The following is an 18,612-nucleotide window of genomic DNA, read 5'->3' as shown; positions in this document are numbered from 1 at the left end:
GACTATCCAGCACTTGTACTCAGTGGCTAGTTGCAGCATACATAGCCAGAAAACTGAAGTGGATGCAGACAGTGTGCTGAGCTCATAGGACAAATGAGCGATGTGGACAGTCCCGCTATTTGGACATCGTCCCGCTCGTGGGTCACAGTGTCTTATGGCAGGGGGGACAGTTGGGAGAGCCTGCGATCACTGCTGCTCTGCAAAGCAGCTGATGATCACTGTACAGATTCAGAGCACATCTATCAGTATGGGCAGTTCTGCTCTGGGCTGCCCAGCTATTTTGAGTGTGCTGGTCATGCCCCCAAAATGACATTACAAGTGTTGTGATGCAAGACCCCCACCCCTCCACTTGAGACACCTTGAGACACCTCATTTATGTAAGGCCCCATCCCAATTTCATCCGCTATCCCTCTGTTTAACATACAAAAGTTGGGAGGATGAGCACTTTGGTTGCATAAAAATAAAAATTCAAGGCCAATGTAAGAAACATTAACCAAACATGTCGAAGAAATAACACAAATGATTGCAGTATTCTGATAATTCTATTTTGGTAGACATTGTATGTTGGAAATAAAAGAAACAAAAGAGATTGTATGTAAAAATATCTGTAGAAAAAGGTTTATTTATATAGCGCAGATCATATTACGCAACGCTCCACAGTGAACTTATATTAGTCCCTGCCCTACAGAAGCATGCATATTATATTATCTATTGTAATACTCACAGGTTTTATTTTATTAGAAGACAATAACCCTACACAGGATATATATGGAGTGTGGAAGCAGAATGAAGCACTAGGTGGAAATCCACACAATGACAACATACAACGCCACAAAGATAGTGTGCTGATCAGAATTGAGCATTGTGAATTAGCAACGATAACCACTTTGCAGCCATGCTGGCTAAAAGTTATTGGATGTTTATTATTATTATTAATAATAATAGGAAACAATATCAGTAATTTACAATCTGTAAATAAGGCACCAGATTTTCCAAACTGACCAGACACCTGGAAGCAGAAAGCAAGAAACGGATAACTGGAAATTGTGAACAAAAAGCTGGGTGCTAGTCACAGGAAGTGGAAGCTGATGCTATAACCGGCCTCAGTGTCTGGGTCTGTAAAGAATATCAAGAGAGCCAGAAACAATCATGATTGCTGGAAAGGCACAGGCCTCCTGAAGCACAAATTACTGCAGCTGAGACCTATGGTAATGAGCTAATTAAGCGACAGCCTTGTGCAGAACAATCACACAGAATAGAGCTGCAATAGCACAGACTCACCACAGGAGGCTACCAGCGAGCACCATACCAGAAACAAAACCTTGGAATGCTCACAGAAACTGACATAAAAATAATGAGCCATGGCAGTGGCTCATGACACCATCTGCTGATAAAGTTCCCTATTGACATTTGTCAGTTGGATTTTTCAATTTTCAAGATTCACTATTTGCATAAAAAAATGTGTCTTAAATTAAGATTCAACACATTAGATCAGTCTCGAACAAGTTCGCACCATTTTGATTTTGGTTGAACCTGTCCAACATGTACAAGTTTAGGCCAATTTACTTAATCTAAATTTTAATATTTTAGAATTTTTACAAACATTTGCAATTTTCTATTATTGTATTGTTGATGTAGTCACAACTGTAATGAGATATACAGAGCAGGATGATCCACTCCACAGTTGTGTTTCTGTGGGAAACATTATGGTTCCCCCAGTTCATATTATGCTCATGGGACTATAGGAAATATATTGTACCACATTTGTGACCCCTCCATCAAACAATCTACAGCACTATGTTTTCATTCCTGATTCATGTCACTTACATTATTTGTCAATTTCCTCCTTATATTTAACTTTTTAAATGCAAACAATGTATGTAATACAGAATAATAGCGAGATTCAGTCAAGCAAAAAAGCAAGTATCTGGTGTCTGGAACACACCATTTTGCAATACAAAAGGGAGCAAATGCATTTATATTGTTTCTGTGCAGGGTAAATACTGTCTGCTTCTGCATGTAGCCCAAACATATTAGACAGCTATTTTCACACTGCAATTTAGATTTCAGTTTAAATATCCCACCCAAATCTAACTCTCTTTGCACATGTTACATCTGCCCCACCTGTAGTGCAGTATGGCTTTGCCCAGTTGCTTGCAAATCTGAATTAGACCCAATGTACACTCTTCATCTACACTAATCTTCCCCCACAAGCTTATGACCAATCTTTGGGAACAACATTTGACAGTAGATAATAAAATGTCCCCAATACATAATTATGCCACACATCAGTGTCCCTAATACATATTTGTGTCACACAGCAGTGCCCCAATACATAATTAGGACATATAAGTGTAATCAACACACAATATGCCACACAAGTCTCCCCAACACAAAATATGCCACACAGTGTCCCCCAACACACAATATGCCATACATCAGTGTCCCCAACACACAATGGGGATTATTCTGGTTGAATCGGTCTGCGGACAGAACACACTGCGCATGCATACCTTTCGCAATGCGCATGTGCGACGACAGCACACCACTAGTGGACGGGACTCACCAATCAAAAAGACAAGTCCGATCACAGACGGACAAAGGCGTATTGTGGGCGTTTTTATGGGAGAGGCTAAAAAACAGGGCGAAACTCTGCATATCCCTGGGCATACACGGAGGTGCATCCGCTTGGCTCGGTGAGCGGTCGGGACACTTATATCCCAATATCATCGGTCTGCCAAAAACTGCTCCATAACACTCTTAGGGCCGCATTTATCAAGCAATATTTGCGGTTAAATCCCCGAAAACATCCATTTTCGGGGGTTCACCGCAAATATTTAGTATCCCCCAAATGTATTAAAGGGGGACCGCAGCAGGGATCTCTGATCCCTGCTGCGATCATCCCTGCAGCGCCGCCGGCCGCATCCCCCATAGGTTTCTATGGGGGATGCGAAGCTGGCCGATGTATCAACATCGGGCAGCCCGGCATCGCATCCCTGGGCTATCGCCATTGTAATGTGGCGATAGCCTATTGTAGCCTATGGCTACACCTTGCACTGCCCTGCTCGGGCAGTGCGGTAAGAGGGGTCGGCACGGGTCAGCGCATAACCGCGCATGCGCTGACCTTCCGGCTTCTGGGTTAGGGCTTCGCAGGGATGGGCTACTATCGGAGCCCTGTCCCTGCGCCCTGAATTTGATACATTGCACCGATATGATCGCATTTTACAATGCGATCCTGGGCGGTAATATTCCACCCAGATCGCATTGTAAATGTGATTATGATAAATGGACCCCGCTTAGACCATCCGGCTGAGTAGGGATGCAAGCGGTCGGCTAATCAACGCTCTTCACACCTAAAATACTGTCACCTGAAACCAATACTAAGCAACGCTGCAGGCAATTTACAATTACCCAATTGAGTACCTGCAAGCCATACACACGCCAGGTACACATTGGAAGGTTCACTTTCTACACTTGCCACCGTTCCAGGGTAGGATTGTTAGCATTGTTTGGTAGCCCAAATACACATGCTGGAATATGTGGAATTAGGTCTCTTATAAACATCTACACCCTTAATGCAAGTGTGCCTGTCATGTTAGGACAACACTACACACAATTCACAGGAGTCGACACCAAAACACACTTGCACCAAAACATACACTAGAAAAGTGAGGAAAGTGCCACATTAGAACACAATAAATATACATGTAATGAGGGTTCAATTGTAGATTAATTAAGGGAGACAAATGAGGTAATATAAAGCAATCAAAAAATCAAACTTAGCATATTAGGTAATTGTTAGAAGGTAACTTCAAAGGGAATAATTGATGGACCATATATGTGAAGCGTACACCACCGTGCTAGGACAGACACTTCCTCTCGCGATCGGAGAAACACGCTCAGTCTCCGACCAAAAAGGCTGAGATCAGTCCTAGCACGGTAGCGTACGCTCATATGCACACCACTCCCCTTTGCTGGCTGATTCCACCGACCGTGTGCGGTTTTTCTGTGGGCGGACTCATGCTCGCCGAAAGAGTGAGCGATCCGTTCGGACCGGCACGTCCGCACACATGTCCGCCTGATCCAACCTGACTAAGGGCCAATATGCCATACATCAGTGTCCCCAACACACAATGGCCCTTATTCAGATCTGATCGCAGTACAAATTTGATCTCAAAATGGGCAAAACCATGTGCACTGCTTGTGGGGCAGATGTAACATGTATAAAGAGAGTTAGATTTGTGTGAGTTTTATGTTTCTGTGCAGGATAAATACTGGATTATTTTTACACTGCAATTTACTGTAGATTTCAGTTTCAACACACCCCACCCAAATTTAACTCTCTCTGCACATGTTACATCTGCCCCACCTGCAGTGCACATGGTTTTGCCCATTTTGAGAACAAATTTGTACTGCGATCAGGTCTGAATAAGGGCCAATACCTGTGTGACTAGTCTTACACCTCCTAATTCAATTAGCTGTGTGATAAGTCTTATACCTCCTACCTCAGTCAGCTGTGATTAGTCTTACACCTCCTACCTCAGTCAGCTGTGTGAGTATACTTATACACCTGGTCTATCCCAGTGGTTGGTCTGGCATGGTGGCACCAGAGCTGGGAAAACCCAGTATAAGAAGATTCCTCCGATCACCCTTGAGTCAAGTCCAATACATGTTTCCATGGTAATACAGCAGACATGTCTGCAGACTCATTGTAGTAAGGTATGTTTTCTTCTTTAATCAAAATATGTAGTTTGGACTCCCACAAAACATACCCCACATTTACTTCTGATAGCTTAATAGTCTGATAACAGTATGACATCTAAAAATGTCATTAGTTTTTGAAATTAGCTTAGTTTGACTAACTATTTTGCCAAGTATTTCAGTGTAACTGTTATTAGAAATGTCACCCAATGTTCCACAACGTTTGCCCAATCATCATACCACTTGGGTAGCTGAATAAGTGGGCACTGACTTTGGCATGATGCCACTGCAGCTCATTGTTGCCTGGAGTTGAACTTTTGTTAACTCCAATTAAGTGACAACGAATGAGTGGGAGCCAGGAACACTGTTATGCCTTCATTGTAATTTCACCAGTGACTTCATCAGGAAACCTTTAATTCACAATGTTCAGCCATAATTCCATGAATATTGGCTGGGTGACCCCTGACCTCTGACAGTAGATAAGAAACATAGAGCGCAGTGTGTCCCTTGCCAGAGGAATTTCCAAGGTCTACAACTGAAAGAAGTGCAGAGGAATCAATAAGCTGACTTCTTATTCCCCTATGCACGCTTGCAGCAGTTGGACGAGGAATGACCCCTTCCTTGCCAGTGGTCAGTAACACAGTTCAATGTAGTTAAAACAGTGAATACAATGTCTGCTGCCCTTTAGCATTGCCCCCACCTGAATGCAATATATTGGGTACATTCTGATTTGGGGGTATTTCACAATCTCAGCACACTACTAAATGTGACATGGCAGGATACAGTCAGATGACCGGCAGTCAGGATGGCAGCTGGCACAATACCGACATTGGCATCCCATGATGGGCATTCTGACAGGGGTCAGGTAAGTATACCCTACCCTAACCCTTCCTTCCCGCAGCCTAGCCCCCCTCCCCCCCCCCCACAGCCTCACCTTAACCTTCCCCGCAAGTACGTAACACTAAAGGTGCCCATACACTACTCCTGACGGATCGGGCTGAGAAATTGGGCCAAATCGGAGGTGTTTGACGTCCCCCTTGGTACCTGCTGCCCGTCTGACCTCTGGCTCTGCCCCGCTCCAAGCAGCAGGGGACCCCCTGGCCCGCAGCTTATTCCTAAACCCCCCCCCCACACACACACACACTTCTATGCAGCCCTAACCCTTTTCTTCCCCCTGTTGCCTAACGTTCGTGGAGGGGGGGGGGGGCAAGCGGGGGGAGGCGGGCATCTGGACAGGTGCTGGGTGGCACCTCAGGTGCTCGGTAAGCTGCGATGTTCACCGCTTAGCAAGCCAACCTGAATTGGTCCCCTAGTTTATGACCCAACTTATTCTTTATACATACACAGGAAACTGTAGTGACGAGAGAGTGAGGAAGAACATGGAACCTGCCAAGCAGGGTACAAAAGATCCCTCTCCGGCTATATTCTGCTCATAAGCTGGAACTGCTAACACCATCTTTAAATGCAGGACAGATGTGAGACGCAGCACAAAAATGCACTGACCCGACAAAGGCAAATAGCTGCTATTCTCTCATGTTCTCTTGTTAAGTAGGAGCACATGAGGCTGAGGATAAAAGACCTGACTGTTGCTTTAATTCCACACCTTATGTTCGGAATGCATGACTACATTCCATTCTACAGAGTGGTGGATATTTTTAATAGGCCACCATGGACATGAAATCAGACACTTACCTAAAGAAAGACCTGTGGGTTAGTGAAATGGGAATGGTTTGTGGGGACAAGATAGGCACTTTGGGACCAGAACGTGACACTAGACACAATTATTTGTTTGAAGGCACAGTATCTCTTTCTAGCAGCTGAGAGGCCCACTTGAATGAGAAAGGACACGCTATTGTCTTGATCAAAAGGGTTCTCAGAAGATCCAGTTTCCAGGGGAAACATCGGCCTCGCCTTAATGTGGCAGAAGAGACAAAGACAAGTGATAACTTTGTTTAGATGGCAAAGTAACTGTGACTAGTTCTCACAGTGATAGGGTCAGAGGGCCACCTTCTGAGTTCTCACCTGTATTCTGGTCCTAAAAGGAAGTCTTTACTCGCAGAAACATGATCAGTAGGAAGATTAATGTGACCAGTCTATAGCATTATCCTGTTATGAGAGCATTAACACTGTCTAGTGTCACTAGTTAATATTATAATCTTATTTGGATTTAGTTTATATATATACAATTTCTCTAATAGGAAACTACTTATGGGTAGTTTTAGTAGTAGTAGTAGTAGTAGTACGTTTATTTATAAGCCAGAATGGCCGGGAGGGTCCCGAAAATCAGGTCCCCCTCCCGGCCCCCCCGGAAAGGTGGGCAACCCTCCCGGAATCCTGGGCACCCGCGCTCAGCCCCCTGATTGCGGCTTCCTCCATCCTGCCCTTGGCGTTTAAATAACCCTATCTGCTGATCTCTGCGGAGGGGGCGGGGCTAAAGTGTCATAATCGTGTCATTACAAACATTTAAATAAGATAAGTGGTCAGGAAAAGGTTAAACATAGCATAATAAATAAATGCACAAACATCATAGAACCAATACTGCACTTTGTAAGCTCACATTCTCCCACCTCATGTTAAGGATCCTGTCTCTTCCTCCTGGAAGCTACTCTCTGGTCTATTGCGATGTTTGAGGGTTCAGATCGACACACACACACAGCAAACTTGGTAGAAGAAGCTGCTCCCACAGGGCATGTGCAGCAGCTCTGCTTTGTACCTTACACTGCATGATGTGGTGGCGGCTCTATTGATCATATAATATACCAGTGCTATTGTTGTCATAATTTAAGCCACTTACAAAGAGGAGGGGGGTTTCTGTGCAACCAGAACCAATCCCCCCCCCCCCCCTGCATTTGCCTACTCAGTAAGTTGTGGAGCATCTTTTGGCTAGTGGTCAGTGCAGACTCTCTAGGTGCTGCCTAGACCCGGATTTGAATATGAGTGTGCATCATTAATAATAGTGAGGAAACACAACACCAGTGTTTTACAAGATATTGTTCAGAAGGGCAGTGTGTACGGGGCTTTAGGGGTAAGGTCTGTCTCTGTTTGGGGTTGTAATACAGAGGACTTCATGCTATTGGAATGAACCTGAAGAAAGGAACAATCCATGCCAATTATTACCTGGTATGACAATTATTTACCTCTGACATTTAAGCCTTTATAAGGACATAACTAGGGTATTTTGCATTTAAAGTTTTTTTTTATATTGAAATAAATGTAATCTATACAGCCATTTATATTGAACATTGTTGATATTTTTAACCTTTTAAGTGCAGAGTGAATTTGTAAAAAAAATAGGTGTGAAAATTGCCAAGCAAAGATATTTATTCATTATAATGACCCGTAATGTTTACCTTATATAGGAAATATAATTTTTTTTAATTTGAATTGATATAACAAATTTGATCGGCTCTGGCTTTTGTCTCCTCTCTGGGAGATGCCACACTGGACTACTTTGGGTTGTGGGGCTTGACTGTCACGATTTAGGCCGCATCCTGGACTCCCAAGCCAGCGTGATTGTATATTTTAGCCCCGCTCCTGCACAACAGGAGATGCAACTGAAAGAGATACTGTTCTGCCTTACCGGTACTTGTGTTTGCTTTTCTCTGGTGCATGTGCAGTGAAATAGTAAGCAAAATGCTCACACTAGTCCTATATGCACTAATATTTTTGGAAAACTGCAGAGCCATATGTAATATATAGGTATAACGTACTAACAAAGGGAGCCAGACTATGCTGTGGGACCTCTCTATAACCCTGACTCCACCCCACCCTTTAATAGCCCCATCTCTCTCATCCCTGTCCCAACCCCATCCCTGCTTCATCTTACTGTGCTTCCACTGGATATTTACCCCTTTGTTCCTAGTGCAGAGATGGGGCAGAAAAAAAGAGTCAGACCATAGCCAATTACTATATGGATAATACAGTTCTGGGGAAAAAAGGAACCAGAAGTGCATGAACTTTTGATGCAGGAAGAAGAAAATGAGCAGCACAGAATGGCCAGATGAATTATTACCACAAGTTACTCCATCCCGGTTCTTCCAACTTTCCCCTTACGTGTTTTACTTTAGGCTCTTACAAGCCGGTCCCTCCTTCATTTTTATTTTCCCATAACATTTTCGTCTACTTTATATAGTCATGTTTTTGTATGCTCTATCCTCTTTGGAGCATTGTGACTCCTTACTAATATTCAATAAGATAATTAGAACAGATGAGTAACAGTTTCTTCTTCAAATCAGCCCACTGCACCATTATTTATTAGATACCTTATCAGATCTTTAAAATGAATTCAGAAATATTTCCGTGACCACAGTTTAGTGAAGTTACCGTAGATATGCTGACAATGGAAACATTCCCATGTAAGATACTGGTATTGGAAATGTCTGCGGTTGAATATTGAATGGGAAATTACTAAAAACTTTTTTTATTGAATTAGGGGAAAAGCGTTTACGATCTTAAAGTAGATGTTGGGAAACAACGCTCCTGAGAAATCAGATGTAGGTCAAATGTGGTGATTATTATTGTTTGGAATGTGGGAGCAACCAATACAATTCCCTGTCAAGATGAATATTCTGTCTTTCCGTTTGAGTCATTCTTGACCCACTGAGAACTTAGTTATCAGAGTTTAAAGTTGTATTTGGTCTAAAGAGCTTCTGATGCAAATAGAAAGTTAAAGTACTTTTCCGAGAACATACAGTATTAGTTTCTGTATCATTTCTTAAAAATTCTGTCAGGTTCTGTTACGTCTTTATAGAAAATCAAGGCAAAATATTGACTAACGGACGTCTGGGAAATGATAGATATAATGATAGATATAAGGGGCCTATTCATTATCCGTTATGGGCTTGTTACACATGCGTAAACACTAGTTTCACTTTCTGCATGTTTTACATACTGGCCCGTTCATTTTAAGAGGCCCTAGAAGTCATCTATTGATCATCAAACTTCGAAAACGGAAAATTTTCATATTTTGCTTCTCAGAAGGAAAGTCATCTTCAGATGGCACTGGTTTTCAAGCCCTATTGCTTCTTATGATGCACTAAGTGACCTTCGGCTGTGTGCACGTGCGACCTCAGTCATCAGTAAGTATCACTGCTGCAGCTGCATTTTGTAACAGTTGTCCCTGCACTAGAAGAACAATACTGGATTGCTCAGGTAAGTACCCACCACCTTAATCCATAATTACTCATTGGAGGTATCCAGCCACCAATAATGAATAGGCCCCAAACAGAGAGAGGATGAATAAGATGCAGCTTCTATTAATGCTTAAGGAAAAACTACCAAAATTCTTCGGCGACTTGCATAGTCGCGTAGCTGTTCACAAGGATTGGGGCGGCCCGGGGGTGGACCATGGCAGGGACTGGGGACGCCCATGGGAACGCTCAGCGTTTTATGGGCATCCCCATGAAAACGTTGGGCGTTCCCATGGGAGCATGGGCGGGCCAATGCCTGCCGGGGGTGGGCGGCTGACAGCACAATACAAGTCAATTTCGACTGACTTTTATGTGAGAAGGCAGGAGAAATCATTTGATGTTCAGCGCCCATTGAATGATTTCCCGTGCGAGGGGACCTGCGAGGGGATGTGTTTACGTTACACCCCCCTGCATGTTAAAGACGGGAATCGTCAATGGTGGGGAGTGCGGGTGGGGCGCTCGGACTGGCAGCGTCTCTGGTACTAGGTAAGCTGTGACTCTGGCAGCTTAGCGAGCCAACCAGAATCACCTCGTGTATATATACACACACATGACTGGCCGACGGTTGGGATTCCAGTCAGTATACCGATGTCGAAATCCCAACTGCCTGACAGTCAGGATCCCAACCAATAGGGGCTTTTCTCCCTCATGGTATCCACAATCCCCATAGAGGCAGAGTGGAACCTGTGGTGAGCCACCAAGCCCGCAAGAGTCTTTTTTGCGCTCGCCCCTCTGTCGGAGTACCGTCGCCAGGATTCCTATGTTGGTATATTGACCGTAGAGATACGACCGTCGGCAAGTCATGCCACACCCATATATTATGTACTGTATATAATTTGTGTATCTATTTTACCTTTTTAATGGACCAGGTATATGCCGATTCCCCTTAGTCTCAACCCCATTCGTCTGTCCACCCCTCTCTGGAAGCCGCCTTGCAAATCTTGAGATTTATGCACATAGTACAAATGTATTAAATACAGTTAATTAGAGCTTACAGTTTTAGCTAAATATGAGCTCATACTTATTGTACTGCAGGTCACTACCGGGCTGGCAAAATGGAATCTCTGTCATTATGCCTACAGTATGAGGACTTACATTGAGCCTTTAATCTAGCTTACACATATCTTCCTGAGACTTTTACAACATACAATTCTTTATCCTTCTGTACAACATAAGTGGTTCTGTAACACTCCAAATATAAAGATATTTCTTTATACTCAGTGAAACATTAAAGTCTTTCCAGCCACATATGTTACATAGTCCTGCTGCTTGAGGCAGTAGCGGATCTTCTCATATCAAAGGCTTGGGTCACACATTGTGTTTTAGCAGGATGCAGTCAAACAGGAACTGTTTGGCAGGATGCACATCCTTGTGTTCACACATTGCCTTTTAGCAAGATGTAGTTATTTGTCAGGAAAAATTAGTGGGGGTCCCCCCGTATTTTAGGAACGGGCACCTGGCTCTTGGAGCTGGCCCTGGTTCCCAAAATATGGGAATGAAATGAGTGGGGTCCTCCGTATTTTAGGAACCGCACAAGTTCCCAAAATACGGGGGACAAAATGAGTGAGGGTACCCCATATTCTAGGGACCAGCACCAGGCTCCACTAGCGGGGGCCAGTGGACAAACTTGACGGGATCCCCTGGCCAAAGCATTACCCACCCTCGCTAGTCAGCCTAAGCCAGGAGTTCTTGGAGAAGGCCGGACCCCCCCAAATAAAGGGGTCTCCCCACTCCTGAACACCCCAGCCTGGGCTGAAGCCCAGGGCTATTCCCCCCGCACCCCTGGGCGGTGGGTGTGTGGTTGATAACTTGTGCATTATTTATTTATTTATTTACAGTTTCTTATATAGCGCAGCAGATTCCGTTGCGCTTTACAATAGTAGACAGTGATAAGACAAACTGGGTAACAACAGACAGACTTGGAGGTAGGAGGGCCCTGCTGCCAGATAACTTGTGCATTAGATAATAATGTCCTTTACAGGGGGACAACAGGTCCTTGTAAGCCTGCCCCACATGCTGGTATTTGGAGAACCAACATGTGGGCCATTAAAGGCCCCTTAGTACCTGTAGTCCCCCTGCAAAGGCAATATCAAAATAACCACACAACACCTTTTGTTGTAATATTTTATTTATCTGGGTCTTCACCAGGGGGTGGCGGCCTTTAAGCTCTTTTGCATGGCTGCTGTCTCCCAAGGGCTTCCCCCGGCATGTTCATCTGTGCCATCTGTGTCCTTCACCTAGTGGTTTCTGCCTTTAAGCTCTTTTGCATGGCCGCCGTCTCCTCCAGGGCTTCCCCCGGCATCTTCATCCATGTTCTCCTGGGGATGGGGGCCTTTAAACTCTTTTTGCATGACCAACATCTCCCCAGGGCTGCGACCGGCGTCTTCATCTGTGTTTTTCTCCTGGGGATGGCGGCCTTTAAGCTCTTTTGCATGTCCCCAGGGCTTTGTATCTTCAGTAGCTCTTCTCCCCTCCTCTGCTGTCGGACTCTCTCTGGCTAATTTAGTCAGCTCAAGGGGGCAGTGGCCATTTTGAATTTAAAAAGTTGTTGCTCTGTCTCTATGCTTTAAGGGGACCCCAGACCACCGCTGCTGGCGGACCCGGACCATTGCTGCTGTCACCAATGATGGGGGGCCCAGACCGTCGCTGCTGCCGCTGGAGCCCCAGGCCAACACTGTAAGTTCCACCCTTTTCCCCACCTCCGACCGGATTTCACGTAAAACACAGTGCAGTGCAACCGCACTATGTGAACACATACATTGAAATGTGTTCGCCTTGAAATACGGTCATTCCACTGTCCTGCCAAATCACAGCATGCTGCGTTAGGACCCGCCGTTTGCAGACCTGTCGCATATGTGTGGGGGCGGCCGCATATGAGACTGGACCCACTGAATAAGACCCACAAAAATGCTATATGTGACCTCAGCCTAACTTAAGGGCAGAAGTACACATCCAGTGTTCTGGATGGTGGCATTCACAATACTGACTGCCTTGAAGCCGAATGTGAGTATGGCGGGGCGGTTTATGGTCCCTCATTCTGGTTGACTTGCAAAACAGCGGTATTTCGCTGCTTTGCAAGCCATGTTACTCTGACCGGTGCCCAAACGAATATCCCCCCGGTATTCGCCGATTTTTCCCACAGCGATGCGAATGGATGTTTTGCATCCATTTGCAAGTTTGCGTGGGTGGCCAAAATAATTTGATTTACACTGCAAGGTGGGGGGGTAGGTTTTAAGCGGGTGCCGGACGGGGTCCCGACAGTCATTTACCCGACATCGGGATCCCGACTGTTAAAACGCAGACAGCCGGGTTCTTGACGGCCACCGGCTATTCTCCCTCGTGGGGGTCCAGGACCCCCATAGAGGGAGAATAGAATAGGTGGTGAGCGTATCGAGCCACCGTGCCCACAGCGTGGCGAGAGCAGCGAGCCCACAAGGGGCTTTGTTGTGCTCGCCATGCTGTGTGAAGTAGTGCGAAAGAGGGTCTCGGTCAAAAACCCGGGATTTTGCTGAAGAGAAAATCCCGAGTGTGAGCAGGGAAATTCCTGGATTGTACATCTGAAAGGGATATCAGTGATTTCCTGCAGGGTTGTGTTACTCCTGCATGTATCATGAGTTTTCCTGTGTTTTTATTTTGCTATAAATACATGGGGGAACATAATGCACTACAGTATATGTGCTTTCTCTAAATGTTAGCTCTGGGGAGCACAATTAAATCAGAATTACCTGAGACAATTTTTCAATTAATTTTAAAGTAAACATTACATTAGCGAACAAGTCAGCGCCACCCGCCACGCCTCCGGGCACCTGCAAAGTACTTGAAAAGTAATAAAATGGAGAGTTATAAACCAACAGCCAATCAGCTCCTACCTGCCATGTCACAGGCTATGTTTGAAAAATGATTGGTAGGAGCTCATTCGTTGGTGGTTTATTACTGTACATGTCACATCAGCCCCACCTGCAGTGCATATGGTTTTGTCCATTAGAGAGTGATTGTACCTTCGGGAGTGAACTAGAATAACCCCCATAATCTGGTTGCTTGTTATGGGCAACATCACCTCTTTTTTTTATTTTTAGAAGCCTTATTTACTGTTGCTTACTTCTTTGTTCTCCTACGGTTATTTTATTTTGTCTTGACCTTGCAGACAACTCAGGTCTGCTCCCCAGTACAGCGTCATCTGATGCAGAGAGCACAGCACACCAGCGTTGACCTGTATCCTATTCTGTGACAGGAGTGGGAGTCCCAAAAGCCTCATTGTTAGTATGACCCACTCACATAAAAAGTACACATTTTACTTATTCACATTCAGGGTTGGTTTGCAAAAGCAAACTCCTTCTTTAATGGACAAAACCATGTGCACTGCAGGTGGGGCAGATGTAACATGTGCAGAGAGAGTTAGATTTGGGTGAGTTATTCTGTTGCTGTGCAGGGAAAATACTGGCTGCTTTATTCTTACACTGCAAGTTAGATTTCAGTTTGAACACACCGCACCCAAATCTAACTCTCTCTGCACATGTTACATCTGCCCCACCTTGGTTTTGCCCATTAGAGAGAGATTTTTCTTTTGCAAGCCAATCTGAATTGGGCCCTCAATTGCTTACATTTTCTTCACTCTGTTGGATAAATCTAATAATTATGAAAAACAGTGCAAAGTAACTCATCAAGTTGAGATTATGCGCTGCTTTACTAGAAGTTCATTGAGACACATCCATTTATTTGTTTTATACATACTGTAACATTGTGCCACATCACAATACAAATCTACAGCTGGGTACACACTATATGATGCAATTGGTTCCGATTCAGACCTGCTCGCTGGGCTGCGATTGTTCACAGCCCAACAAGCAGGTAAAGGCCGCTCAGCGCTGCCCGGCATGAGTGAAATATCACGGCTGCGAATGCCTTTGCTAGTTCCATTCGTAGAGACCGTTCGCGCATACACACAGCATACCATCACACAAGCCACCGCTGCTCTCCCCACAGGTGGTCCGGACACGTCTATGTTATCCAGACGGTTCCCACCAAAAGCAGCGTCCTGAATGCAGCGGTGTGTGTCCGTTCCATCGCCAGATCAGAGATTTGAATTCTGAATCACGCTCATAGTGCCTACAGACAGTTAGATCTTCCAAAATGACCAAAGATATATCTTTAGTGGCTACGTCTAGTAGTACAGTATGCTGTCGATGATGATATCCTCAGATTGAGCTGCATGTATGGACGACAGAGGAAGTCGTTGCTGACCCATATGGTGCGAACAGACTATACAATGTGATCAATTTATCATTACGAACCACCTCGTAATGATGAATTGTCCATAATATTGCACAGTGTGTACCAAGCTTTAGCTCTGTACATTTAATTTAAAGATTCAGGAATTCGCCGTAGGTGTATTACCTACAATACACCACTAGGGGGAATCTCAGCTGCAAAAAAAGATATCTTTCTCAATTGAATTTAGTGTCTCACTGCATTGTGGAGGCACGGTATTTACTGCTTCCGTCTATTGATTCTTTACCTGTTTCCAGGACGGTAGGCAAATATGCATCAAAAATATCCTTTTGTTTTCCTGTTTATACATGCAACATGCAAACTGAGCATAAAAATAATAGGACTTTGTAATGAAAATATGTTGTACTGTAATTTGACAGCATCCACCTCTACTCAATACCGGTCTTATATATAGGTCACTATGTATTGTTCCTTATCTTCCCTCTTTTTCAAAGGAATGAAGAACATTTGATTCCTTTGTTTATTTTTATTTTCACTGTACACTTTACTTTTGGTTTCAGTTAATCTATTAATCACTCTTAACCCACAAATGTTTTACTGTTATGCGAAATAGCTATATTTTAATGATTAAAAGATGGTTGCCATTTTCTAAATGTCCTCTAGGAGGAGGTGTGGATGGGCCTAGGACAGTGATGGCTAACCTTGACACTCCAGCTGTTGTTGAACTACACACCCCAGCATGCCCTGATGTGAATGTTCAACTATATTCTGTAAAGCGCTGGGGAATATGTGTGCGCTCTATAAGAGACTGTTAATAAATAAATAAATACAAAAATGCCCTTCTACAGTTCTACTATTTGGCCATGCTAAAACTGAGCCAAGGAAGTGAGGATGGGTTTGGGAGGTGAGGATGGAACTCATTGTCTGCTGATCCACTCTGTCAGTCCCTCCATTGGTTGCCTGTATTTTACCGTATTCAATATAAAATACTATTCACATACAGTATAAAGCTATTAATCATACTGCACCAGCATATATCTCTTTACTTATCTGTAAACATCACCCATCTCGACTACTCTACTCTGCACAAGGGCCCCTATTCTGGTTCACTCGCAAAGGCAAATTCCTTCTCAAATGGACAAAACCATGTGCACTGCGGGGGGGCAGATGTAACATGTGCAGAGAGAATTAGATTTGGGTGGAGTTTTACCTCAAAGGTCCAGTATTAAGCTTCAAAAGTGATAAAATGGTGAGTGATAAACAGCCAGCCAATCAGCTCTTACCTGTCATTTTATACAACAGTTATACGCAGATTAGCCATAACTTCACGTTGTTGCCGCTAGAGGGCGAGATAGCTATAAAAAGGCAATGCAGAAAAAGTGAAGCATCAATTGCACTGTGTTGCTTGCGAAGAAATGGGCAAAACACGTGATTTAACTGAGTTTTAACGTGGGATGATTGTAGGTGCTCGAACTGATGGAACCAGTATCAGCAAAATGGCTGCACTTGTGAAGTGTTCAAAAGCAACAGTTATTAATATTTATAGAGAGTGGACTACCAAGCAGGAAACCGGGTCTCAACGTCAGGCTTGTGGTCGTCACAGGCTACTGAATGCTCGATCTGAAAGGAGACTTGCCAGAGTTGTCCAGTCCAACAGAAGAGCAACAGTAGGTCATATTGCAGGGAATCTTAATCAAGGAGCAACTGTGAAGGTCTCTGAACGAACTGTTCACCGCACATTACACCCAGGGCCGGATTTGGGGGTCAGGCCGCCCCTAGGCACCACACTTTAGTCTGCTCCCCCCAGTACCTGCTCAGCCCATCCCCAGTACCTGCTCAGCCCATCCGCAGCACTCAGTCTCACTGCCCGGCTCAGCGCCTCCACTTGGCCGGTCAGCCTCTTCACCTGCTCCCGCAGCCGCCGGTCCTCATCCTGCAGGTCAGCGACGGAGGATAGCAGCCCTGCCAGCACTTCTTCAGTTCCAGCTGCCTCTCCAAGCCACCGGAACTCCTCCATTTCCGCCTGCAGCGCATCCCCCTGTCACCCTCCCGCCAGAGGCTCCTGTAGCTGGCGGCTGGCCACACCGACACCTCCGCGTCGGGTCCATGGATGGGCAGGAGGGAGAGTGCACACCGGCTCGGGCAGCATTGAGGAGGAAGCACTAGCAGCGGCTACAGCACAGGTACCGCTGGACACCAGTGAGAGCAGGAGCCTCGCCCGGCACAGGTCACTAGCTCCTGGTCTCTACAGGCAGCTGTGCAAGGGGTGATGTCAGTGCTGCCGCTCGGTCATCCAATGCTGTTATCCATAGGGTCCCAGAGCTAATGACGTACTGGGTGAGGGTCCTGGCTGCCTGCCGCCCTTAATTTGTGCCGCCCCTAGGCCCGTGCCTCACAGGCCTAGTGGCAAATCCGGCCCTGATTACACCATATAGGCTATGGAAGCCGATGACATGTTCGAAAGCCTTTACTGTCTGCCTTGAACAAGAGCAGACATCTCCAGTTCGCAAAGGAGCACACGAATTGGACAGTAGATGACTGGAAAAGGGTCATGTGGTCCGATGAATCACGTTTTCAATTACACCATGGAGAAGGCAGGGTGCGAATATAGAGAAAACAGCATGAAAGCATGGACCCCGACTACATTGCCACAACACTTCAAGCTGGTGGAGGCCATATTATGGTTTGGGGAATATTTTCTTGGCATTGTGTGGGTCGTTTGATTCCTGTGGAACAACGTCTGAATGGCCAAGGGTATTTGATTGTTATCGCAGATCAAGTACATCCTGTTATGTTACTTGTGTACCCTGCCGGGGATGGATACTTCCAGCAGGACAATGCTCCCTGTCATAAAGCTGGCATTGTCCGTAGATGGTTCGAAGAGCATGACAGAGACTTTACCTTGCTTAGTTGACCTGCACAATCACCAGATCTCAATCCAATTGTGAATCTGTGGGATGAGATCAAACGGGCCATCAGGCAGCTGAATCCAGTACCATTAAATCTTAAAGAAAGTGCAGTACCTCGGATATGTTCTCAAATTCTTCATACCACCTACCAACATCTCAGAGTCAATGTCAAGAAGAATCCATGCAGTATTAAGGGCAAAAGGTGGTCCAACATTGTATTGAGAGGGTGGTCATAATAATTTGGCTACTCAGTGTATATTGCAGTGTAAAAATAAAGCAGCCAGTATTTACCCTGCACAGAAACAAAATAACTCACCCAAATGTAACTCTCTCTGCACAAGTTACATCTGCCCCCCCCCTCCTGCAGTGCACATGGTTTTGTCCAATTGAGAAGGAATTTTCCTTTGTGAGTGAACCAGAATAAGTGCCAAGATCTGTGTCTCTCCTCTGCACAGATCAATAGCTCCCATTCATTATTACATGAATTTCATCGGGCTGCTCCCACCCTATGGTGGGTCTCCAAACTTTCAAGCGTTCCCTGAAAACTCACTTCTTCAGGCAAGCCTATCATAGTTAAGTACCAC

The sequence above is a fragment of the Crinia signifera genome, chromosome 4 (genome assembly GCF_055691185.1).
Source record: "Crinia signifera chromosome 4, ASM5569118v1, whole genome shotgun sequence".
In the NCBI taxonomy this organism is placed as follows: domain Eukaryota; kingdom Metazoa; phylum Chordata; class Amphibia; order Anura; family Myobatrachidae; genus Crinia; species Crinia signifera.
The sequence above is the reverse complement of the archived record's forward strand: the minus strand, read 5'-3'. Positions refer to the sequence as shown.